Raw genomic sequence first — 26,543 nt, 5'->3', positions numbered from 1 at the left:
TCACGGGATTTACATTCATTTCTCCTTCAAGAAAGAATATTGTGTTATCACCGGCTATAACTGAAAATTTGATAAGGTTTTAACGATAAGGTTGGTTTAGGCCATTGTTGGAGTAGCAAAAGTAGCTTGAAGAGTGTAATGAAATCACTCTGTCCTATTAAAAGGAAGCTTTCCGGCGTAAATGTCCACGGAGATGGAAAGATTAAAAGATTTGAAAGAGGAGGATGTTATTATTACACCAAGTCCACTTGGAAACGGCAGGAAGAAAATGCGTAATCCTGACAAGTGGAAACGCAAAACGTAAAAATTAAAAGAGTGAACCTATTCACCCAAATGTTTGCACGAAACACTTTAACTGTAACCATGTAGGAGGAAAGACTTAGATGTACAGAAATGTGTATGCAAGATATTTGCAAATTTCACCAATGCTTCTATTTGGTTAAAAATAAAATAATCCAAGACAATTTCATATTAAAGCATACGAAACCTTCAACACCACAACGAAAAAGACCAAAGAACAACAGGGAAGAAGCAACACAGCTTTGGATTCGATATTATGATCCGAAATGTGATAGTGACATCAAAACACTGCTGATAGTGTGTAAGAATTTTTTTGTTGTGTGTTAGGAGTATCTGAGAAACGGTTTAAGCTAATATGTAAACGGAATTTTGAAAGTGGATAGCTGGCATCAGAAAACAGAGGAGGAGACCATAAGTCCCATATGTTTGAAGCCAAGAAGAAAACTGTTAAAACATTCATTGAAAGACCAGGCCCGTATTTAGGTAAGTGCTATTCTATGCTCGAGCACAGGGCGGCAGAATTTATTGGGCGGCAAAATTTTGGAATTTCTCTAAGATTCACAATAAAGTAATATTTAAAACTAGCAATCTGCAGAGTCCCGCGCAAGGGCGAGAAAATATGTTAAAAAAGTCATCCTTTCCCACCACCCTTCCAAGCGGTGAGGATGAACTTAAAACATCATGAAAAATGATACCGTTAAACTTAGCGACCTCGAAAACTATGAATTCAACACTAATATCTCTCGTTTTCGATTATTTTTAAAATCTCGCCCCCTTCCTGGGGAGTGGAATATGACCTTGAAGTTGAAATGTATTAAAGCTGTCGTTATACATCTCAGCGACCCCCCACCCAAATAACTGAATTCAACTATCATAATATTGGTCGTTTTTGAGGGGGCGGCAAAATTGTGCGGGGAGGGAGCAAAAGGGCACATAGGCGCACAATATTATAAAAACGGGCCTGTGAAAGACTAATTCCTGTACAGAAACATTATTGCAGACGAGAAAATGGAAAGAAGCATTAGCTGCCAAGTTATTTGTCTGTAGCAAAACTTCACCAACTGTACAATAACGATGTGGAAAACGATCTTCGGGTTCCATACTCTTATTTTTAACTGAATACAATATAAGTTTTGGAAGTCCTGCTGTAAATAAATGTTCGAAATGTATGCAGTTGGAGTTGAGACTTCAATCAAGGAATACCTCTTGTGAAACTGAATTTTCGATACATAAGAGAAAGGTGAAGCCTTTCATTCCTTATTGAAAAGTAGAAACAATGATGCAATCACTTTATTATTCGACTCGCAAAAGAATCATGTTCTTCCTCGAGTTCCAGATCAAACCGCCTATTACAGCAGCACAATTTTAGTTGTTTAATTTTACGATTTACGAAGGAACGTCAACCGATAGGCAAAGAACAAATTGTTTACACAGTATATTATTGGACAGAAGCACACGTAGCCAAAGGATCATCGGAAATTGCATCAGTAGTGTTTCATCGTCTGCAAAACACGTCATGTGAAGGCGTATCAGAAATTCGACACTTTGTAGATGGATATGCAAGGCAGAATAAGAACTCTGCTAAGATTTGCATTTTGTTCCATAGGCTGAATGAATGCACTATATCTAACTTCTCCAGGACACTCCTATCTCACTTCTCATCGTGTTTTATAATAGGATTGAGCTTGAGCTTAAGGGTCGTGATACAATGATACAGCCTAAAGGATATGCTAAAGTGTTCCGTAATCATAAATAGTAATCGAGATGTTTGACGAAACTGCCTTGTACAACTGGAAGTAAGTATCGTAAGAAAATATGAAGAATCCAAATGAACGGCACTTCAAATTCCACAACTGTTAAAATAAAAGTTATGTTCTTGCAACAGTACCAACTTCACCCATTGCAGTAAGGGGTTCGTATTTAAGATTTCAAATTTGCCCTCCTCCCATCCCCGGGGGTGGGGGCAGGGGCTCGAGTGTAGTATCATTGGATGTCCCCCTTCGAGACGAACAACTTTTATTACAACTTTTTCAAAATCCGATTTGTAGTTTTCCAGATATTCAAAAAAACAGTTTTAAATGCCTCATTTTCCAAAAGTTTGTGAGCCATTTTGATTTTTGTCGATTACAGCGCCATCTATCACGCAACGAAAAAAATGTTCAATACAAAAGTTACGTATTTTTTCACGGAGAATCAGAATATGGAATAAAAAATGGGGGTTCCTATTTAAGATTTTAAAGTTGCCCCCCCTCCCGCCCCCGGGGGGTGGGGGCAGGGGATCGAGTGTGGTATCATTGGATGTCCCCCTTCGAGACGAACAACTTTTATTACAATTTTTTCAAAATCCGATTTGTAGTTTTCCAGATATTCAAAAAACAGTTTTAAATGCCTCATTTTTCAAATGTTTGTGAGCCATTTTGATTTTTGTCGATTACAGCGCCATCTATCACGCAACGAAAAAAATGTTCAATACAAAAGTTACGTATTTTTTCACGGAGAATCAGAATATGAAATAAAAAATGGGGGTTCCTGTTTAAGATTTCAAAGTTGCCTCCCCTCCCGCCCCCGGGGGGGGGGCAGGGAGTCGAGTGTGGTATCATTGGATGTCCCCCTTCGAGACGAACAATTTTTATTACAACTTTTTTAAAATCCGATTTGTAGTTTTCCAGATATTCAAAAAAACAGTTTTAAATGCCTCATTTTTCAAATGTTTGTGAGCCATTTTGATTTTTGTCGATTACAGCGCTATCTATCACGCAACGAAAAAAATGTTCAATACAAAAGTTACGTATTTTTTCACGGAGAATCAGAATATGGAATAAAAAATGGGGGTTCCTATTTAAGATTTCAAAGTTGCCCCCCCTCCCGCCCCCGGGGGTGGGGACAGGGGGTCTAGTGTGGTATCATTGGATGTCCCCCTTCGAGACGAACAACTTTTATTACAACTTTTTCAAAATCCGATTTGTAGTTTTCCAGATATTCAAAAGAACAGTTTTAAATGCCTCACCCGGTATATATATATATATATATATATATATATATATATATATATACGAGGGCAAGTCAAGAAAGACTTGGACTGATTTTTTTTCCGGCAGTTCTGTTAACGCTGGAGCTTCATAGTTTGGCATACAAGTAGGGTGGGTCTTGCTGTGCATATATATAAAATGTTGTTAAGGAATCATTGCATGTTTGGTAACCACGACTTTTTATTGCAGGTGATGTTCTGCGCCGCCTCTGAAAGTCGCCTGTAGAAGAAATGGAGTCATTACGAGATGAACAATTTGCAGCTATACGGTTCTGCTATCGCCTGGGGAAAAGTGCAACAGAAACTCTAGGAATGTTGAGAGCAGCCTACAAAGATGACGCTCTGCCACGAAGTACCGTGTTCTGGTGGTTCAAAGAGTTTAAAGAGGGCCGAATGACAATCACGAAAGCTGGTGGACCAGGTGTATCAGCGTCAGCTGTTACTGAGGTGAACATTAACACGGCAGCAGTCATTCTTAGAGAAGATCGCCGTATCAGTATCGACGATCTGGCAGCCGCACTACGCATATCTCATGGCAGTGCCTTCAAAATTTTGCATGACCACCTCCACATGAGCCGAGTGTGTGCGCGATGGATTCCGCGACTCCTGACACCAGAGCAGAAGGCCGTTCGAGTGGAGACTTGCAGGGAGCTGTTGCAAAGGTTTGAGGATGGTGGAGACGCCTACCGCACCGTGCGACTTTTTTCTATTCCCTGCCCTAAAATCCAGACTGCGTGGACGCCGCTTCTCCGATAATTCCGAGGTTCTGAAGGCATCGGAGGCGGTTTTGAAGGACCTCTCAAAGAATGGCCTGCGACATTTGTTAGAGGACTGGAAGACTCAAATGAAAAAGTGCATTCAAATGGGCGGGGACTACTTTGAAACGGATCATGTGCCTGTTGCTGAGTAATAATAAATTGCCTAGAAAAAAAAAATCAGTCCAAGTCTTTCTTGACTAGCCCTCGTATATATATATATATTTCCCTTTCTTTCATCTCATTCTTTATCTTTTCAGAGATAGATTTCAGCTTTTGGCTAGAACAAGTTGACAAATGAAGAGGACAGATGCTTAAATATGTCATGTCATGAGAAGGAAATAAATAAATAGATAAATAGAGAGGTTACGAAGAGAACTAGTGGAGGAAGAAGAGTGTAGCTCTCAATATTAATATACATAACCCAGTATTTATTTCACTTCACTTCCTTGTGTATTTAAATGTTCTCTAGCCTGGAGTTGTCTCCGATGTGTACGTGAAGAAGTAAGCTAAATAATATATACAATGCCAAGTCTTGATTTCAAGTAGCCTATGTACAAATTACATCGGTTTCTAAAACTTATACAATCCTGAGAGTTCCAGGTTCACTTTGCCATTTAAATGTATATATATAACTTAAAGCAATGGATGGCAATGACAAAACTTGGGATTGGGGGGACGGTGGTTCATTGGTATATCGCATATCTCTCTTGCATGGGGTCCCTAGTTCGATCTTCGGCTGTGTAAATCTGTGGTGGACAGCAATTGAGCCCCTGGGGTTTCACAGTATACTTCTGTTTCCTTCCACATTTCATTCCATGATCATTTACTTGCCTTAATTATACGTATACCTTAGAATTAAGGGTATAATCGTGGGACTTTAAACTGAAAAATTTGCAGTAAAAATGTCCAAATATCCATGCACTAAAAGTGGAGAAAATTAACTTCTAATATGAGAGGTGAATGTGCACTCAAATGCGCAGTATAGTAGTATTCATACAATAATCTTAATTTTATTTTGATGTGACTTTAGCGTTCTTGTCAGCAGCTAGGACATACAGCTTAACGTGAAGTTCGAAACAAATGATCCCCCGGTGAGAATCCAATCCGGGTATCTCATGACAAAGGCACGGGCACTAACCGCTTAGGCATGAGAGAACTCTCCAAAAAATCTTATTCTCCCTGTAAAAAAGTTTATTAGAATCACACACGTATGATTTATAATACTATAATGTTAGTACGTCCATTACTCCACACAATACTTTTTGTACGGAAACCAATTTTGAATTGTGCTTCTAGCAATAGACAGCTAGACCAATTATCAAAAAGTTTGTTAATGGAGTCAATACCTAATAAATGTTAACTTGAAACGGTGAATTTAGGTACCGTAGCTTTGCATATCCCGTTTTCCATTATAGAAACAAAGGTGGTAGAACTTACGCATTTCGGCTCGTTAGATGGCTGTAAACATCCTCGAGGGGTTGACACCTACCGGACGAAAACGCAACTTTCTTTTCGAGTTTAGTGCACCTGCTTATCTGAGTTACAGTGCAAGAAATTGGTTTTATATATACATTAGGGGTGCAAATCGGCGGATACATCAAGGATGCAGGGTTCATCGGCGCGAAAGAGTTTTTAATATCAGTATCATTTATTTCAAAATGTAAAGACTTGGATGTATGCTAGTAGGCTTTTTCTTGGGCTTGCAAAGTTTAGTTGCTTATTTGCGTCCCTCACATATATGGTTATTTTTCCATAGATGGTTATTTTTCTAATCCCTATCTTTAGCAGCATTTACTGTATATTCCCACATCAGAGAAGGCATTATTTTTGTATGACTCTGACCAACGTGTCACGATTTATAGGGTAAATGGTGTTCCGAAAACACTTGTTGCACCATTATGTACTATGCACATGACTTGTTCCGAAATATTATTAAACTTGAACTGTCTACTTTTAGTGTAGTATTAGATGAATGCTTCAAAAATATAGCCAGCACTGTCGCAAGAATATTGCAAACAAACAAAATAATTCAAGGGATTTGAGTACTTGTAATCAATAAGAAAACAAGATAAGTGTTAAAGGAAAAACTATTTGATTTGATAGCATCAGAAAGAATATAATACAATTTGTGTTTGTAAAATTTACAACATATTTTGCTGCTTTTCTTGTTAAATTCTATTAGTTTATAAATTTTGTCATAATATTAGGTAAGTATAGCCTTTTCTTGCTATAATTTCTGAGTCATTTAGCTACTTTCCAAAGTTACAACACTCGGAATGGTACTGTTTTTTTATTATTGCTGTTTCAGCTGCTATACCCCCACCGGCAAATGAGTGCAGGCGGCCACTTATGTAACTAAAATATAAACTTCAGTGTTACCATCCGGTCAACTTGTAATTAATCTACCGCAGTTATTATTGCCCTGATTGCGGTAAAAGTTTTTACGCACTTTTTGAAATTAAGGCAAATACAGTTTAAACATTTTTGAAGTTATTTCCAGAACATCTTAAGTCACCCACGATGAAGTATAAACATCCTTGATAATTGTTTTGCAGTCATTTGAGAATAAATTGACCTCAGTATTTTACAAAGTATTTGAATCTATCTCGCAACAAAATCAGAATTAAATTGGCAAAGTCGACTCGTTTTGAAATTATTGACGAGACGACGTATAGTGTATTTTGAAGTTGAGGACGTTCAGAGTGTGTGAGAACATTGAAGTTCAATTCACGAGATATTGCATTTCAATGTTCTCACCTGGAACATTTATATTTTGGTTTTGATTAAGAATTGGCTTTTAGGCTGTCGGCAAATAAGACCATATAGCCCGTCACGTATGTGAGGGCTGACGTCCCTTGGAGAGCACACTGTCCAATTAAAGAAAAGGAAGGAAGCGGTCTGGAACTATCATGCCGGCATTTACTTGGTCTGAATGACGGAAACCCAGAAAAATCTCACTCAAGATGGCTAGCCTGAGAAAGCTGTTCCACTTTTTCGATCGTGTGTCCTCACCGGTAATTGAACCAGGGACCGCTCGTACTAAAGGTGAAAGCATTAGTGACTACGTTACGCGGGGACATTATTTGTATTTTGGAGCACTCTACTTGGCTTGTAAGCTGTTCATATGTTGGGACAATGATACTTACCTTACATCACTCATGCGCTCATGTTTCATCAAATGCTTTTATTACAACTCTACCAAAGGACACGATTTGGATAATGATCATAAAAGAGTGTTACACTCTAATCAAATTGTACAGAGTGATCACAAAATCGTGTTACCCTCTATCACTTGAACATATATTCATAGATGATCGCATTGTTTTAATGTGGGAATATGACAGATGAAAATTTTGAGGTAGTGTGTGACTGTTCTTTACTATTGTTTCAGATTGTCAGTATGTGCACCAACGTTTTCATAACGAAGAATGGTTCTACCCCAAATACAGTGTCAAATTCTTCTCAACATTGCCGGTGCGATGGAAAAAATGAATGTCGAACAGCATCCTAAGTTCGTCTATTGCCTCGTAACGTGTAGCAGCAATCCTTTATTTAATGAACTCCCATAATGTATTGTAGCAAAGTGACACAACAGGACTTCGGCGTGGCCACTCTAAAGGTGCAGGCAAATGGACAGAACCATGTCCAATCCATTTATCGGGAAATACCTCAATGAGATATTCACTAACGGGAATAGTATAAATTGCTGGTGCTCCATCCTGCTAGAAACATTCACGACCAAGTAGTCCCCGGTCTGTCAGATGTGGAATAATCAAAGCACGTAATGTGCTGAGATTCGCAATGTAATTCACAGCACCATAAAAGATGTAGGTACCAAATGGGTTGCTATGATTGCATCCCAGTTCACGACATGTGGTGCGTTGAGTTCAAGTTCTTCATTAAAATGTGCTTTCTCTGTGCTCCAGAAATAAGATTTCTGGCTCTTGCATTGTGATATATTGCACATTCGTCCGAGCAAAACGCTTTTCGTCTTGAAGGAAGAGTTCCAATGACATTGAGCATTCACCACAAGCTTGCTTACATTTTGCATGTCACTATCCCTAATTCGTTTACAAACTAAGGTTTAAATGCAAAACCTCTAATCAAGATGTAGCCAAAGTGGAAAACCAATACTGTGGTAAATGAAGAGAACATATGTTAGAAGATTATTGCTCGACCCTTCAGATAAAGGAACCACAAGTGTAATACAGAAAGCAGAAACAGACAAAATGATTCTCTAGAGTAGATGCAGAACTGAGATTTCAATAACTAATTAAACATACCTGAATGGCCCTATATTAGCACTGAAGCATTAAATGTTCATGATAATCTTTAGGAAACAGTGAGTGATAGAACGTTTGGTCATTATATTTGTATTTAGAACCATCGAATTACTTTGAATCAGCAAAAATTGTCATGGAGGTATTCTTCGTTTTTTTTCTGACAAGTGTTACCATTTGTCTTGTAGTTCTTATGTGTTGTTTTTCCGTCGCTCATTTATCACGTTTTCAAAGTTTGGTGACCTTGTTGGTGGAAATCAGAAGTTATACGTTTCCTCAAGTATGCGTTAGGAAGGCAGCTCCACGAATCGTACGCAGATCTTCCGATGTGTCACACATGAAACAAAACAGTTCTGTGATTGGTGTAGGCACTAGGCTTTGTGAACCGTTGTGGTCATTACAATTATAGAGATATTGAATATTCGTTTAAGTGTTGTGAATAAAAACATCATGGTGCAGCAATGATCACGCCACTATAATTTTTTCTATGATGCCATATATGATGGCGTTGGTGGTTTCGCCGATGCATTATGCGTTCACATTTCTCAATGATTCAGCTTCTCACATATTCCACACCCTTAGATGTTGTATATAATGTAGTGCATTTTACAAACAACTGGTGTTTTTATTTTCTCCGACTTCGCCACCCACCATGAAGCATCTAATCTTCTGACTTTTGAAGGAATTGAAGAAACATCTTTGGCATAAATCGCCAGCTGAACTCATTTTCTGAACTCATTTTTAAGACGTTGAGAGAATAAAAGCTTAGGCCAACCACATCATGTATTTTCCAATTTTTAGTGTAGTTATATTAAGTAATTTATTTAATAAAATACGAGAATTCGAAACTTATTTGGAGCAGTAGAATATGGGCATTTCTCGCTAAATAGAGATAGAGAGAATTTTTGACTAGTCGCACGAAAAACACCAAGTTCTCTTGTCTTATATTTCTTCTATATTCACTTCTAAAACTTTTAGCCCATTTTGCTGCTGGTGAACATGGTTCTGGATTTGGTTTCCGGAAAGAGACCACAAAAACTATATCACTTTCCTTAATCATTTGCCTCCCTCAATCCTCCCTCCTCCCCTCAAATTTTCTCTAGTTGGTTGAATTTCAAATTTCCCTGACAGGAATTATGATAAGAATGAGTAAGCTATATTAAAGGAAATGTTAACCACATTTGTCTTTTTCTTCTATTTTTTCTTTCACTTTTTAAAAACAAAATTACAAATATACCTAGCAAACAATGGGTGGAAATTATGCTGCTTTGAACACACACAAAATCACATACACATACAGTTGCTAGTGTATTTTTATGTTTGAAGAACAAAGAAAAAGTCAAAACGATCCAGAATTTCCGTGGATTTTCACGTTTAATCGAAAAAAATACATTTTCCGTTTTTGCTAAATTTACCTACAAAATTTCCCTAGATCAGGGAAATTACCCTAAAACTGCCAACACTGCTCTTCTCGTCACTAAATCATAAAAAGTATACTTCTTCGCCAATTAATACCTTCCGCGTCCACATATAGTGATGCTTACAGCATCATAAACAAACCTTCAACTATTTCTCTTAACTGACTTTCAACCACTCTTCCTCACATAGGAAAATAAGATATCCACTTCACCTTTATGTACTAAAACTGGTCCGGCGATACAGCAGTTAATCACTAAGGGAAGACAGAGAAAATGACGATCGTGAACTTAGCAGGACCACTTTTGAAAATTATAAATATTTGAATACCATACGTTTGCACTGCAATTGTACCGGTTTGTATCGTAAAAGGTTTTCTTTGTACCGGTCTCAAATTCGAAAAAATTGACGAATGAACTGATCCTTCATGTTCACCTGAACATAGAAGGACCTCTGATAAATTTATGCAAATCTGAAGATTTTTTCTGTACGAATCGTTTGTCATGCGGTTTTACCGGATTGTACCAGAAACGTTTTCGTTTGTACTGGTTTTAAATTCCGAAAATAATCGAAAAATAAAATGGTCCTGCTAAGTTCTCGTGAACATAGCAGGACCAGAATACAAATTTCTACAAATCTGGAGATCTTTCTGTACGAAACATTTGTACTGCGTTTGTACCGAATTGCACCGTAAGAATTTTCGTTTGTACACTCCGCATCAAAAAAATTGCGACGCCTAACGCCTTGCAGTTAGGCCACCCAATATACCCCTTCTTATCCCATAATTGTGTCTGGTAAAAACATCCACTCTCACTCCTCCTTTCCACTCTCCCATACTAAAATCAGCAAAAAAGATGAGTGCAATTCTTATTTCAAAATGTACATATATTAGTATACACAAAATGAAACAATGAAACCGAGACGAAACAAGATTCATAAGATAATGTAGGGAGAGACTTAAACACACACAGAATGAACAGTTGAAAGCGATGTATGCCTGTTAGACAGACATATAGACCCCGATAGCACAGAAGTTTTCCGTAAACTTGCCTATTGTTCGTCATACCAAATAATGTGAAAGTTTTCATTTTGTATATGCGGAAAATGCAATGCAAACTTGGAATGTTTGTGGCAAATTAAATACCATTTGCAATTTTTATGAAAGAGTAAATTTAATGCAACAAATTTCATACAAATGTAGTTTCAAAACTTGGCAAAAGCAAACATTTGGCATTTTTCTGCAAATTTGCTTCCACCTATCTAGTCCGCTTGACAGTTTCAATTCAAACTTTGAATGTCTTAGCAAATTAAATATTATTTTCAAGTTTTATGTTATAGCAAATTTCATTCAGCAAATTATATACAGATGTAGTTTCAACAATTTGCGACTACAAACTTTTGGCAAGTTGTCTTCAAGCTACCTACCCACAATTCACTGCGCTTGGACGTTTCACGAAAGAGACGTCATATGTTTGTTTTCTTTATGTGTTGCGGCGTGTGAGTGCTGTTGGATGAGTTCCTGGACATCAAAACATTGAGAGAGAGAGAGAGAGAGAGAGAGAGAGAGAGAGTGCTGTACAAATTGGTAAGTGCACAGTAATAGTTAAATATTCTTTTATTTTGTATAAAATAAAAATGTTACAGGAGTAAATGTGAATTATACGATGTTCGTGTAGCGCTTGCTAGTGAATCGAGTCGGACCTTTCAATCTGATAGCGCGAAAGGTTTATTGGATGCAAATATTTTACTCTTTGTTTTACTTACCTTTAGAACATTTACAAGTAGAACTGATTGATTTCTGTGTGAAGAACTTAACATGATGTGAAAACAATGATTTAATGCACAAAGTGACGTGCAGGTTTACTTTTGGCGCACCACACGAAATAATTGTTGAAAAATTGATACTTTCATTGGTTTCTTTTATATTGTCTCCTAAAAGATTTCGCTAGGTTATATTTGAAAATATCTCACTATGAATAGATAAAATTCAAGGAGGCCACCAGAAGTAATTGTTGAAAAGTTACGATTCTTTTTCGATTTCCATATAAACACGCCTTCGTGGTGTGACATAAGAACTACAGTCCAAAAACACAACCAGCCTGTCCTAAATGACCACAAAAAGCACGAGTGCGATCTAACCGAGCCAGGGCGGTGCAATGCTAGTATGCCTGCGCGGGGTACGTCCGTGGGAAGTGGGCGCGTCAATGATCATGGGTATACGCGTAAGCGAGGGTAGTAAACCTAAATGGGTTTTGGCAAAGATACGAATTTGAATAGAACTTGTCATGGTGTCATACTAGTAACGCTCCACATATAAACATAATATACAGCTTCTGTACACTGTGCAGAAGAACACCGCTGCGCCTGTGGAAAATAACATATAATAGAGTCATCTTTCATATGCACTCAGTTATTTTATCGAGTGACGCGGTGGCTCAGTGGTAGAGTGTTCACATCCGGTGCTTGGGGTCCTTTGTTCGATCCAGCTCGCGCCGTGTGGACTGTGGTGCTGGTGGGTTTTCTCGGGGTTCTCTCGTTTCCTCTCACATTCTTCGTTCCACCATTTCACTCATCTCTCATCACCCTCTCCTTTAGCCTAACCGACATAAACGTGGGACGTAAAACTTAAAGATTTCATTTCTGTTTTTTCAGTTATTTTAGCACAGAATTGTGCTTTGGTCCAGGTCTTAGAAAAATGTAAATCTGGTCCTGACAATTACACACGACACAGGGAGAAATATCAGATTAAACTGACGAACGTAATTTTGGCAAATACAACCATGTTAATAAATATTGCTAAACGCGCGAAGAATATTGAAGGTAGATTGTACCACTGATTTAAATAATTTGCATATTGTTTTCCTGTAAAGCATTTTTACAGCGCATCTTAAGTTTTTTAGGCATCTTTAGTCTATACAATTAATTGCTGGGTACGAAGAGAGTAAAGCAGCTGCTTGATAGTGAACTTTCGCCAATTATATTCTTGAAAAAAAAAATTAAATTAAATTAAATCTTTTGCTTTTAGTCTCACGGTTATGCCAGCTATGCTCAAGGTGACAGTGATGATGAGAAATGAATAAAATGACGGAATGAAGAAAGTGGGAGGAAACGTGAGAATCCCGAGAAAACTCACACACAAGGTTTTTGTCCACCATAAAGCTCACTTGGCGCTAGCTGGGATCGAACTAGGGACCCCATGCACCAGAGTGAATGCTCTACCACTTAGTTACCGCGGCCTATTACACTTTTGTTCATAAGCAGACTATTCAATTCATTGTGTTGGAAAGTTGAAGGGGGGGATCTGAGATGTCCCGTATTCTCATGGAGAAAATATGACAGGTTTATTTACGCTGTAAGATGCTAATTTCATGTAAGAAATTTTAAAACATTTATTTAGGTGTATTTCATACAACACGAATTGTATCTTTGTTTTAAATTAATAGACCCCTTTTGGTATTCATATTTGGCGAACGTCAGTCAGGCTTCTGGATGACTTGATCTACATTTGTTCATTTCTCTGCCGAGGTCCTTCATGGCTAAGCCGTTAGTGTACGCATCTTCGGCGTGGGTGATCTGGGTTTGCTTCCCGGAGGGAGCTCATGTGGTTCGGATTCCACTTTAATCAGTAAGTCCCGTCTCACATAGCCTCGCTGCTGAAAGGGACGTTAAACACAAAATCAACTCAATTCCTTTGTCTGCCTCTACCGTACACACTACAGGGTACAATTTTCGGACTTTTAAGTTAAAATTTTCAGAGGACACGTACGCGACATACCAGATTTTGGCGGCATACCAACGTAAAATGTCAAAATGGCGACCATTTTTTCAAAACAGCGACTATCTACGCTACGAAGCGCAATTTTCAGTCTTTTACGTTGAAATTTTGACGGTGGAAGCACAAGATATGCTAAATTTGCTGTATAGATTTTCTCGGCGATTGAATGTAAAATTTCAAAAAGGCAGTGAGTAGAAAATTGCTGCAAGTTGTGACAATGACAATCTTGAAATATAAATAACATTTTAACACTTTTATCCCAAAGACATTGAAATATTTCGAAAAAAACGATTAAACCCGAAAAAACCCATATGGGCCCAGGTGTGTTGGGCTTTTTCAAAAAAGCCCGGGTTTTTTCAAACCCTGGTTTAAAAACACTGAATTATACAAAATAATCCACGGTTAGTACTAGTTACATATATTTTAATATAAGGTGTATGAAAATGCGGTATCCATAAAAGTGCTAGTAGTTTGAATTAAATTTATAGTGTGGAAACTTGTGTCAATACTTGAAATACATAGTCGTTATAAATATTAAGTATCGGAATTTTAAAATGCGCGGATTTGTGTCGTGTCACATAGACTTTTACTTTTTTTTTTTTAAAAAAAAAAGGTAATATAGAATTAGTCTTTAGTTAAGTAAATAATGATAATTTTTTACGACTTCGCACAATAAACCTTAAACGTCATTTGTGTTTATATTGTAAAAATAAATTGCGGAATTCTCATAAAGGAAACGGACCAGAATATATTAAATTGCACCATACGTTCCAAATGTTTAGAATTTTCTTTGAGAACTTGAATTTGGAGGTTTTCGTAATGCACACCATGGGCCATAATATAAACATTTTCTTCAGTGTTTAATGGTAAATGTAATGTTTTTAGGTTTGATACCCTGAGAGAATCCTACCACACAATCAGAAAAGGGGGATAAAAGGAGCTTATAATATTAAATGCTTTTCGTTTCAGATTAAATACTTTTAGTTTCTGCCCATTCAAGTGTAATGAAGCAAACTGCTCAATCGAGGTCTTTTAAAACTGAAAATAGGTCTATTTCTCGTGGTTTGTTTCTAGTGTTTTGTTTTAATGAATGCATTTTATAACATTTAACCTATTGCACTTTGTTGTACGTTTACTTTGGAACGCAAGATATTTTATAGAGGATACTGTTGTTGAAATGTTGCAGTGTGCGAAGCACTACAAGTGACGAGTCTAGGAGGGAAAAAAAACTTTTTTTTTAAAATTTTTTTACAATTCGAAATCTGAAAGTGACCGAAGTTGAGTCATCTTTTGATATGAAGGTTTTTTGGTGTTGAATATCAAAGCAATTCACTCCTAGTAACGCTCACTTTGGTCTTCTTATCCGGCTAGACTCTTTGCATTTTGACGACTACTGTTGTATTTGAAAAGTGTCCGACAAGGCAACCACTATGTTCAAATAATGTGTGTAAAAATTAGAATAAACCATTTGATGTTTAACATTTTGATCAAAAATATTCTTTTTCAATGCAGATGCTGTTATGAAATCACATCCCAACACAACCCAAGATTCAATAAAGAAATATACAAGGATTTGTGAATCAAGGCAAAACGAGGTTAACTCGAAGGTGAGTAAGCAATTTTACGTTCAAGTATCACTCGGTTATTTCATTACAGGTATAATTTATTAGTTCATTGTTTGATGTTGTGTTCATTCGAGATGCACACAATCTCGAAAGTCGAAAACCCCGGCACGCCCTATGCTTTCTTCATTTGTCACTTTGTTAAACGAAGGTTAGAGACAAAAGACGACAACCAATCAGAGTCGATTTTACGAATTGACCGAAGTTTACTTAAACGAGGTTTACTGAACTTCGATTTTCAATGGTGCAACAAAAGTCCGGGAACCACGTTTAAGCTTGAAAGTTTAATTTTGAACGCGTTTAAGTGAACGCTCGTTTAAACTTCGTTGGTGCACACGGCTGCGAGACTTAACCATGAACGTTGTTGGTGCAACATACATTTACACCGAGCTTGGTTATGACCCTCGTTCAACAGTTGAACTTCGTTGGTGCACACGGCCGTTTAAACGAGCGTTCACTTAAACGCGTTCAACATTAACCCCTTCAGTGCGTAATTTTCAGACGCGAACCGCTGTAAAAAGTGTAGTTTTTTTCGAGAACTTTGGATGTTGATTCTAAATCTGTGTCAAAATCACTTACATCAGAATCACTAATTAATAACTCTTCCTCGATGTCAGCATGGTTGAAATATCGTTTTGAAGCCGTTACTGTGCTGTCTGCTCTCAAACAAAACAAAGAATGAAAACTGTATTTGACGAAGCACAAACTCTATTTTAATTTCTTTCTTCCTCTTCTTCTTTTAATTAAGCAACAATTGAAACCAGCTGAGCGCAAACTCGCTAAATATTGTCGGGATAACATTGCTCATACTATGGCCAAGTATATTCGCCATACGCAATACAAAGTAGCCAAAGCAAAATGAAAGCATAAATATACGCCATCCGCACAGCAGGTGTGTTTTGAAGACACGAGTTAACTCGCCACCCACACTGAAGGAGTTGAACTTTCAAGTTTAAACGTGGTTCTCGGATCTTCGTTGCACCATTGGAAATCGAAGTTCAGTAAACCTCGTTTAAGTAAACTTCGGTCAATTTGTAAAATCGACTCTGATTGGTTGTCATCTTTTGTCTCTAACCTTCGTTTAACAAAGTAACAAATAAAGAAAGCATACCGCGTGCCGGAGTTCTCGACTCTCTAGATCGTGTGCATCTCGACTGAACATGATCAAAGAATAGACTAATAAATTATACATTTAATAAAATAAGCGAGTAATACTTGGTGTTGCAATATTGGTAGAAGATTTTAGATTAGATTGTAGCGTGTAGTTTTATACGAATCCATAGTATAAGTAGTAGTAGGAAAGGGTTAGAGGTCCGCAGGGGTTTGTTGGGTTCTGTTCTCCGTGCAGTTTTACTATACGTTTACACGTCCATTTTATGTCGAGAACTGAACCCAACTAACCCCTGCGGGGCTTCTGACTTTTTCCTACTACTACTTATACTATGGATACGTATATTAAAACTGCACGTTGTTCTCGATATAAAACGGGACAAATTAAAGACGTCTGCAATTTTTTCCATATATTTTACAATCTGTGGATCCGTAGCCCTTACAGTAACACTGCACTATAAAGATTACACTAAACTTATAACAAAGAACAAATGTAATGTGAATCTACTGACCGGGGGGAACTTCTCCGCAAGAACCATGAAATTCCCTCATGACCATATCCTATAGGTCAATGTTCCGTTAAGGGGGTCCAGTGTCTTTGACACCACTTGTTTCTATTGATTTTCGTTTGATTACATAATATAACGTTATATTAGGTTTGGTTAGATTAGCTTAGGTCTGGTTAGCTTAAGGGGGTGCAGTGTAGTTTTGGACCCCCTTAACGGAACATTGACCATCCTATCATCCTCAATGTGGATTCCTAGTACATTTCATCCCCAGTATATTAAAATTCGCCACCACTAGAAAATAAAAAATGAAAAAAAAAAAAGAACTTCTGGAATCCACTGTTGGGGAAAATTGATTCAACAGTTATTCATATTTCATCGTGAAAATGTTATTCTAATGCCTTTAACATTCTTTTCCCTGTTGGTGTTTGCCTACAATTCCTAGTTAGCGTAGGTAAAGTTGAGGAGCTCTACCATTTATTCTTTCCATTTATGAGCTAACGACTTCTGCATTTTTAGTTTCTCACCTGTCCACCAGCTACGCACACATTTATAATATGTTTGCAAACTTATATATTATAAATACAACAAGTGCAAAACCACGCACGAATCTGTGCTAAATGGCCAAAACAACCGAAGTTTGTATCTATTCCGATTCGCAGCAGGGCACAATTTGAGGGATCGCTCGTGATTTTCTCCGCGAAAGCAGGCACATTAGCGATGGTGGTGTGTGCATAAGAAAATACCACTGTTTAAAATATCACCCTCCTGTTTTGCGGTGCAATTTCTCAAAAAAACATTCGTTACATATGTAAGTAATCTGTGATTATAGAAACAGCGTTAAAATGTATTGTTCATAATTATGCAATTATAATGCAAAACTAGTTTGTAGTGATCACCTACTACAAATTGGTAGGTATTTTTTGTACTAATTTGCTCATCACTCCAACATATGGTTCTACCGAATTTCACCTTTTTTTTTTCAACATTTCCAGGTTAGATTAGAGCTTTCTTTTACCAGAGCATGCACTAAATGAAGAGCGCCATTACTTTTGGGATGGCTCAGTAACCAATAAATAAAGTGTGGACGTGTGGACGTATAGCATAAAAACTACTGTGTATAAAACACAAACCAAGTTATGATAGGTGGCCACTAAAAAGCACGAATGCTATCTAACCTAGTTACAGTAGGAGCGCAGTAGGGAGCCCCAAGCGTTTGCGTCCATAGGGAGCAGGCGCGTAAGCACGGGGTATGTACATAAACGAAGACAGTGGAAGAGCACACTTACATATACTATAATTTCTTTATCACTAATAATTAACTTCAATATGCTGTGATAAATGGTAATTACTTATATTCACATTTTCATTCCTTCATGAAAGATATTTCACGTCGTTTTTTACCTATAAATTTTCTATTTGGTAGAACTGCCTGCTGAAGTGAACCATTAATTTGCTTACACCATGGCAAATTTGCCTGTTCACTACGGACGCACCTCGAATATAGCCGAGCAGCTTCACCTTGGCGTAAACCGTAATAGGTTCAAATATTGCTTGTAATGAGTAGCTTGCGAAGTTTGGTACGTGGTTTTGAGACGTGTGGCTTTCACTAAGTTTCTATGTGTCGTATACAATTGTACGCAGTATATGTGGTTTATTTCTCATCCAGTTATTCCTCGTAAAACTCATTACCCAGTTATTCGTAGAGTGTTATCAACCAATTGTGCGCAATTGGTTGATAACACTCTAGGAATAACTGGGTAATGAGTTTTACGAGGAATAACTGGATGAGAAATAAACCACATACACTTTTTTTTTAATCAGCTCATAGAATTTTCGACAATGAATTTTCTAAACAATTTTCCAGTAAAGGTTAACCTTAGGAGGGCATAAAAGTTATGTCTATAAATACAGTACTTTTTTTCTTTTTTTGTCAAAACTCCATGCAAATAGCATAAAAATCCTTATCCAATTATTTATCGTAAAACTTATTATCTAGTTATTCCTCAAGTGGTATTAACTTGTGCGTACAATTGTATAAGACACATACAAACTTAGCTTCATATAATGAAAGCCACACGTCTCAAAATTACGCACCAAACTTTGGAAGCTGCTCGTAACAAGCTATTTTTTAACCTATTACGGTTCGAAGGTGAAGCTGGAGGGCTATAGTCGAGGTGCGTATACCTGTAAGCAAATTAAGGGTGAACTCGAGCAGACGGTTCTACCAAATAGAAATTTCATAGGTAAAATACGACGTGAAATATTTTTCATGAAGGAATGAGTGTGAATATAAGTAATTACCATCTATCACAGCATATTGAAATGAATTATTAGTAATAAAGAAATTATTGTATGTGTAAGTGTGCTCTTTCACTGTCCTCGTTTATACGTATACCCGGTTGTTGACGCGCCCGCTCCCTATGTATGCAACCGATCGCTATCGTTCGGGCCTCCCTTCTGCACTGCTACTCTAACTCTGTTAGATAGCATTCGTGCTTTTTGGTGGCCACGTAGCACAAGTTGGTTCGTGTTTTATACACAGTAGTTTTTATGCTATACGTCCACACTTGATTTATATGATACTGAGCCATCCTGAAATCAATCCGCAAGCAGTCATGGAGCTCTTCATTTAGTGCATGCTGTGCTAAACGAAAGCTCTAACCTAACCTAAAAATGTAAGAACGTGTCAAAATTTGGTAGAACCGTCTGGTCGAGTAATGAGCAAATCAGAACCAAAAATACGTACCAATCTGTAGTAGGTGATAACTACAATCTAGTTATGCACTATAATTGTATAATTATGAACCATACATTTTAATGCTGTTTCTATAATTACATGTTACTTACACGTGTAACGAATGTATTTTGAGAAATTGCGCCGAAAAACAGTAGGCTGACATTTTCCACACTTTTCTTTTCCTTATTCACACACCACCATCGCTAATGTGCCTGCTTTCTCGGACAAAATCACGAGCGATCCCTCAAATTGTGCCCTGCTTGGAATCTGAATAAATACAAACTCCGTGGTTTTTACACTTATTGTATCTATAACATATAAGTTTGCAAGCATATTATAAATGTGTATGCAGCTGGTGGACAGGTGAGAAACTAAGAATGCAGAAGAAGTTAGATCATAAGTGGAAAGAATAAATGGTAGTGCTCCTCAACTTTACCTATGCTAACTGGGAATTGTAGGCAAATGCCAACAAGGAAAAGGATGTAAAAGACATTAGAATAACATTTTGATGATGAAATATGTTGTTGAATCAATTTTCTCCATCAGTGGATTCCACAAGCTTTTTTTTCCTTAATGTTTTCTACTGGTGGCGAATTTTAGTATACTGGGGGATGAAATGTGTTAGTAATGAAAATATTGGGATTCCGCATTGAGCATAGGTCCCGATGGAATTTCATGGTTCTCGGGGAGAAATTGCCCTGGCCAATTCCTGAAATCATCACTGGTCCACATAGATCCACATTAAATTTGTTCTTTCTTATAAGTTTAGTGTTATCTTAATAGTGCAATTTTACTATACGCAACCACATATTGTGAAATATATGGAAAAAATTCAGAAGTCTTTAATTTGCCCATTTTACGTCGAGAACAGCGTGCAGTTTTACTCTACGTATCCATAGTATCAGTAGTAGTAGTAGTAGTTGTAGGAACGGGTTAGAATCCCCGCAGGGGTTAAGTTGGGTTCTGTTCTGGACATAAAATGTTCAAACTAAAGACTTGCCCATATTTTTTTTTTTTATTTTACAATCTGTGTATCCGTATAGTAAAAGTGCACCTAGAACTAAACCCAACAAACCCCTGCGGGACTTCTAACCCTTTCCTACTACTACTAGTACTACTACTTAACTATGGATGAGTATAGTAAAACTACACGCTACAATCTAATCTAAAATCTACTACTACTAATATTGCAACACCAGGTATCACTCATTTATTTTATTACAGGTAGAATTTATTAGTCTATTCTTTGATGTTATATTCAGTCGAGATGCACACGATCTCGAAAGTCGAAAACCCCGGCACGCGGTATGATTTCTTCATTTGTTACTTCGTTAAAAGAAGGTTAGAGACGAAAGATGACAAGCAATCTGAGTCAATTTTACAAATTGACCGAGGTTTACTTAAACGAGGTTTACTGAACTTCCATTTTCAACGGTGCAACGAAAGTCTGGCAGCCACGTTTAAAGTTGAGAGTTTAATTTTGAATGCGTTTAAGTGAACGCTCGTTTAAACTGCGTTGATGCACACGGGTGTAAAGGGCACTTTTGATGGTAATAAATAACTTTTCTTCCATGATTACTCATCAGTTGAAGCATGTGCTTCGGTTATTCAGCGATTTTTTTTTTCTTAAAGTAGCACTAAGAAACAGTTAAAAATTCAGTAGTCATTATGAAATGAAAGTAGTTGTCACTTCAAAAGCAGTGCAATCTTCATATCGTCCCTAGTATTCTTTTCAAATAATGAAAAAATAAAAATACTCGTGCAAGTTTGAACCAATGCAAGAAAATCCATATTTTCAGGGAAAGCACTTTATAACCACATGGAGGGTGTAATGGCGCTGATTTTTATATGTTTGTAGTGTGTTTGCTTACGAGGAAAGTACACGAATCATGAGAGTTGGATTTTTATGAAATTTTGTGTTAAAATTAAGTTCTAGTTGCTAAGCAGGACAGTAGTGGTCATTCGTTTCACAAATATTCCATTGAGCTGCTACATGCATACCATTTTGAAATCAGGTAGGCAATAAAATGTGAAGAATACCTGTTTGGATCCGTCAAGAAGGAAATATGGGCAGATCCAACACAACTATTGGAAATCGGGGTAGACAACTTATGTTTGAGGGCACTTCCAGTGCAATGTCACGATCTTAAACGCCGCCATATTGAATTGCAAACATAGTATAAATGAGAATGGGGTCACGTGGAGTATCAAAGACCACTGGAATTGTAAGCAAAGTCTACATATCTGCTGCCACTTGTGAGTTAATAGCTGTCTCACACAGGAATGTATGGAAGCCATTCGACCCTCGAAAACATCTTTTGGTGTGTTGTAATTAATGAAAGATAAGTTGCTTATTAAAATATCCCCGTGAGGAATCTGTGATGGATGGCCACATGTGATGGAATACTGAGCTAGGTTCGTTCTTTGTAGCCTGCCTGAATTCAAAATGAAGGATGTTTCTATTTATAGATAAAAATGTTTCATTATAGTAACATTTTTTTCGAACCTGTTACTTTGACATGTTGAACATTTTGTTGATGTTTATTCTAAACAAAATCCAAGTAATATAAAACAGGTTATTGTAATAGGCTCAGGGAAAACAATAAACAACTTAATAACTTTTATTCATGATCACAAACCATCCTTAAATCTGGATTCAGGCAAATGCTACTACGTACATTAAGTCTAGTCAATGCTGCAAGAATGACGTTACATAGACACCACGCCGCCATATGCACTCTGTTCTTTGTTTCCTGTTCCCTGCTAGTTGCTTTAGTTCTTTCTTCGTGAGTTTTATTCGATTTTGTTTCTTAGTGGTATGAATTCGTCTTTGTTTTAATATTATTTTGCCTTGTATCTTTGCTAGCTCGCTACAATAGAAGGAATTTGCTTATTTTTCCATATCATGTGGTAGCTATTTTCTCATGAGAGGATATATGAGTGGGTTACCAATCTGTTATTGATTTGAATCATTTTCTCATGCGCCTTTGCATCTAACGACCGTGTATTCTGTTAAAACATGTGTGGAAATAAAATTATGCTAAAAAAAATTATGTTTACAAAGAATATTCAGTTTTCGTGCTGTACATTTTCTATAACGGAAGAGGACGTCGGGTGCATATAGGGCCAAGCCTCATTTTCTAACTTCCCAGATAATACGTTTTAAAAATTTAGAGCAGTTATGACCAACGTCTTGGGATTACGGAGTCGAAGATTACAAATTCCGAAACGTCGAAGGTCACAGGAGCCATTCAATTTTCAGGAACTTCTTTATATATTTCATCATTTTTCAAGACCGCTTTGGTATTTGTGGTAATAAAACAAAGTGTCTGCAACCATCAACTTTGTCAACCATTTTAGGAGATTCGGGGATATATACATTATCCCAAAACACCCTAAAAACATAGGTGCTATAGTTGAGAAAAAGAGAAATAAAGTAATGCTCTCCAAGACTATACAACAAATGAAAAATGTTTAAAACGAATAGTGTCCCTCACGAAACGTTAAGAAAAATTGTTGTTTTCGAAAATGTTCAAAAAAAAGAAAAAAAGCATGATGTTTTTAAAAACTGAAAGCTATGTTGTTCCTTATGAAAAGCTAAGAAAATTGCTTGCTCGATTATTCACCAGATCAGGAATCACTTTTAAAAATCGGGTACCGAAGTTCATAGTCCTCCTTACAATTCGAGTCTTGTGAGGCAGCAATTCAACTCTTTGCTTGTGTTTGTTCTAAAATTCCTGCAATAATTAGCATTAAAGTAAATGATTTTAATGTACAACATACATGTCATCATGAACCAAAAATACAAGGGAAGTCTTATTATCTTTCGAAAATTTGACATACAACGTTTGTATATTTAAAATCACAAATTGGGGTAACAAAGAATCTCGAGGGTCCCATGTGCTACCTTCAGTTGTATGAGGATTTCAAAGTCTTATGGCCATTTAATCACAATTCAGTGATATAAAATCGCAGCCCGAACTGTTGGACTTAAACTAAATTTGGTGCGAAGGTATGTCTTAAAGAGCAAGTTATGTCTTGGAGAAAAAGAGAATTTTGGCCAGGTCGCCATCTTGAATGAAATAGGGCCGCCAGTCAATATACGATTAGAAAGTGCCTAGCGCGAACAACTAAGGCTAGAGAAGCGGAATTCGCTATCATGGTATATCATGAACAGTAGTTTGCGGAAAATTACAAAGTATTAAACAATTCGCAATCTTGAGTTTATGACCACCGAAAGTGGATCATTAGGTATAGGTTACATTAAAAACACGATCCAAAATAGCGGGAAAACGTATATGAAAAAGCTGCACAGGCTGAAGCGCTGGAGCTAGAGAAACGAAATTTGTTCTGATGATTGTATCATGAAGAGTAGTTTATGAAACAATTGCGAAATTTTCAAAACGATACCGTTTTTAATGGAAAATGAGCACCAAGTATCGGAAGCAAACTGAAATCATCGGAAGCAATACAACGTACGTGATTTATTCTGTAGACATGTAAACATAAAACTGCCATCCGTGGTCCTCAGATATTTCCTTGTCAATAAGTGAGAAATTGACTCTCGTCTTAATATCATGTTGATAATCGAATGTTATAGCGCAAATGCATAATTCTTTGAATTTTTATTTCAGAGAAGGCAGAAGCAGAAGTACTCCAGTTTCCTTGGATGAGAGCAGAAACACCACTCGAGTTTCAATGGATGAGAGTGGAAGTGCTACTCGAGTTTCATTTGAGGAAAGCGGAAGCACTATTCGAGTTACTCTGGATGAGAGAGCATCCTCATCTGGAGGTGGCACTCACAGTAGCACAGTCTCAGTTTCCAACGGAAGAACAGTGATGGCGAAAAGTGGTGATAGGTCTGTTTTGAGTTTGTAGTTTTTGTTGGGTGCTATGTTGAAGGAAAGTTGCACATAATGAAGTGAGAGTTGTTTAGCTTGCATGCGTATGAAACAAGACCTATAACTAAAGACTTTGTTCATATATGGTTGAAACCGCATGGTGATAAGTCTGTTTTGTGCATTTAGTTTTTCTTTTTTTTTTTTTGTGCTAAATTTGAAGGAGAGTTACACAAAGTGAGAGTCGTTTAGCTTGTATGCGTAACGGAAGAACAGTGATTACGAAATATTTGTAACTATTTGTAAGAAGTAATCCGAACAACTTAAGACTTGTTTATATATGGTTGAAACCGCACACGGTTGATAGATCTGCTTTGTACATTTAGTTTTTGTTAGGTGATAATCAAGGAAAGTTGCTCATAATGAAAAGAGAGTCGTTTAGCTTGTATGCATATGAAACAAGAGTTAATGTTTACCATCGGGGTAGTTATCAACAAAGATGCATTGTACATAGTTTCCAGTAATATAACTGTTTTGTTCATCCACGAGATAATTTGCAGCATCTGTGCTGTAGGTAGTGTGCTATATTATGAACTGAAAGATAAACATCATTCAAATACCATATTCACTATGCTTTATATATATATACAAACTCGTATTACTTCCGTGAAATTCATATAATTATATTAAATTTTGACAAAATGGTCGTATGGTATTTTGTGAGCTGGTCAATGATATCGGCAGAGAACTGGGTTTATAAATCTATCAGTTGGTATGACTCAAGTGGGTTGTAACTGCTAAGAAAAGTTACCCCCAAAAATATTCACCTGTTTTTCGAAATAAAGTAATTAGCATGAAAAGGGTGAAAGTGTGAAGTATTTTTATAATTGAGTGTGTAGGGAAACTGCATGGTACGAATGGATTTTTAGGTATATTGTACTCACCTCACGGACCTCGTTTTTGACAGCATCGACCAAAGCATGAAGACCGGCAAATAATAGTTAAAAACCACAATGTAGTGTTTTATAGTTAGTGACCTCGGTTCCAGATAAAAAAACTGAGAAATGGAGAATTTTAACGTGTAGCAAAATATTCCTTACCAGAAAACTCCAACTTCCTACCTCAAATCGCCTCCGAATTTGCACCAAGCATGGCGAGCATATATAAAACACAACCGGATGTTTTTGTTTCTCAATATAAGATAGTATTTAGCTGAAGTAACTGATTGCAAATAAGAATTTTGAAAATGAACCCTGTATCGTGCAGATGCTATGCAACCAGTTTGTGTGAGTGATGACTGAGTCGCTTCTCGATCAAGTGTGTGTCTATACGCCAGATATTGGCACACGTTTGTTTCTGGATGCATGTTCCGATAGTTCGGGGCAAAAGCTTCCGGGTGTGTTCTATCTCTGCTTGATGCGAAATCAGGTTGATTTGAGATATGAAGAAGGCAGAGTTCAAAATTTTGATATTTTCTTCCATTTTCGCACGATTTTCAAACTCAAAAAAAAAAAAAAAAAAATGGTTCGAAGCGTTGTGAATAGGCTTCAGATACTGGCATCTGGTACTAAGTATTTTTATATATACACAACAACTTACTTTTCTCAACTTTTTTTTCTATAAAACAGCTTTTGTTAATCTCCTTATGAATTCTGTAATATGATCACTGAGTATTGTTATAGTTTGTAGTACATTGTCATTCTAAAGTCAAAATCAAGCAATAAATATATAATGCCCTTTATTTATCGTATAGTATTTTTTTAATGTTTCATCCTAATCTTCTTAGTTATTTTTATCTGCTTGTTCTCACACATTCTAATGCGGTTGTGCCATTACCATGATTTTTACTGGTTTTTTTCGACATGATAATTTAGAAAAGGCTTAATCCTTTGTTCTTGGAGCCATCTGGATGCCGCCATGTTTGTTTATGCATTTGGAAGTGTCTGTTTTCCCTTGTGCATTATCTTCGAGTATAATGTGTTGTTATTGGATAATTTGTCGTCAATTGCTACTTTGCTGAGTATTGTGCAGCCGACTTTGTAAAATTTTTTATTAAAATGTACAGGCCAAATTCGTTAAAAGGTAAAATTTATTAGATTTGTTTCAATGACTCGCTTTTAAGTCGAAATCTCCCTATGAGGAACCAGAGAAACTTTCCGTGTCCATTACA

General features: G+C 37.0%; 1 long non-coding RNA gene across 1 annotated transcript; it reads left to right on the top strand.

Moving 5' to 3' along the window:
- Positions 1 to 10,948: 10,948 nt before the first annotated feature.
- LOC145663727 (uncharacterized) lies at positions 10,949 to 24,848 on the top strand. The gene is made up of 3 exons (XR_014127258.1): positions 10,949 to 11,367; positions 15,070 to 15,164; positions 24,170 to 24,848. It is a non-coding gene; the product is annotated as an uncharacterized LOC145663727 (long non-coding RNA).
- Positions 24,849 to 26,543: the final 1,695 nt, after the last annotated feature.

The sequence above is a fragment of the Thermobia domestica genome, chromosome 11 (assembly GCF_964235325.1).
Source record: "Thermobia domestica chromosome 11, izTheDome1.hap1.1, whole genome shotgun sequence".
In the NCBI taxonomy this organism is placed as follows: Eukaryota; Metazoa; Arthropoda; class Insecta; order Zygentoma; family Lepismatidae; genus Thermobia; species Thermobia domestica.
Note: the sequence above shows the minus strand (reverse complement) of the source record. Positions and strands in the feature narration are given on the sequence as shown.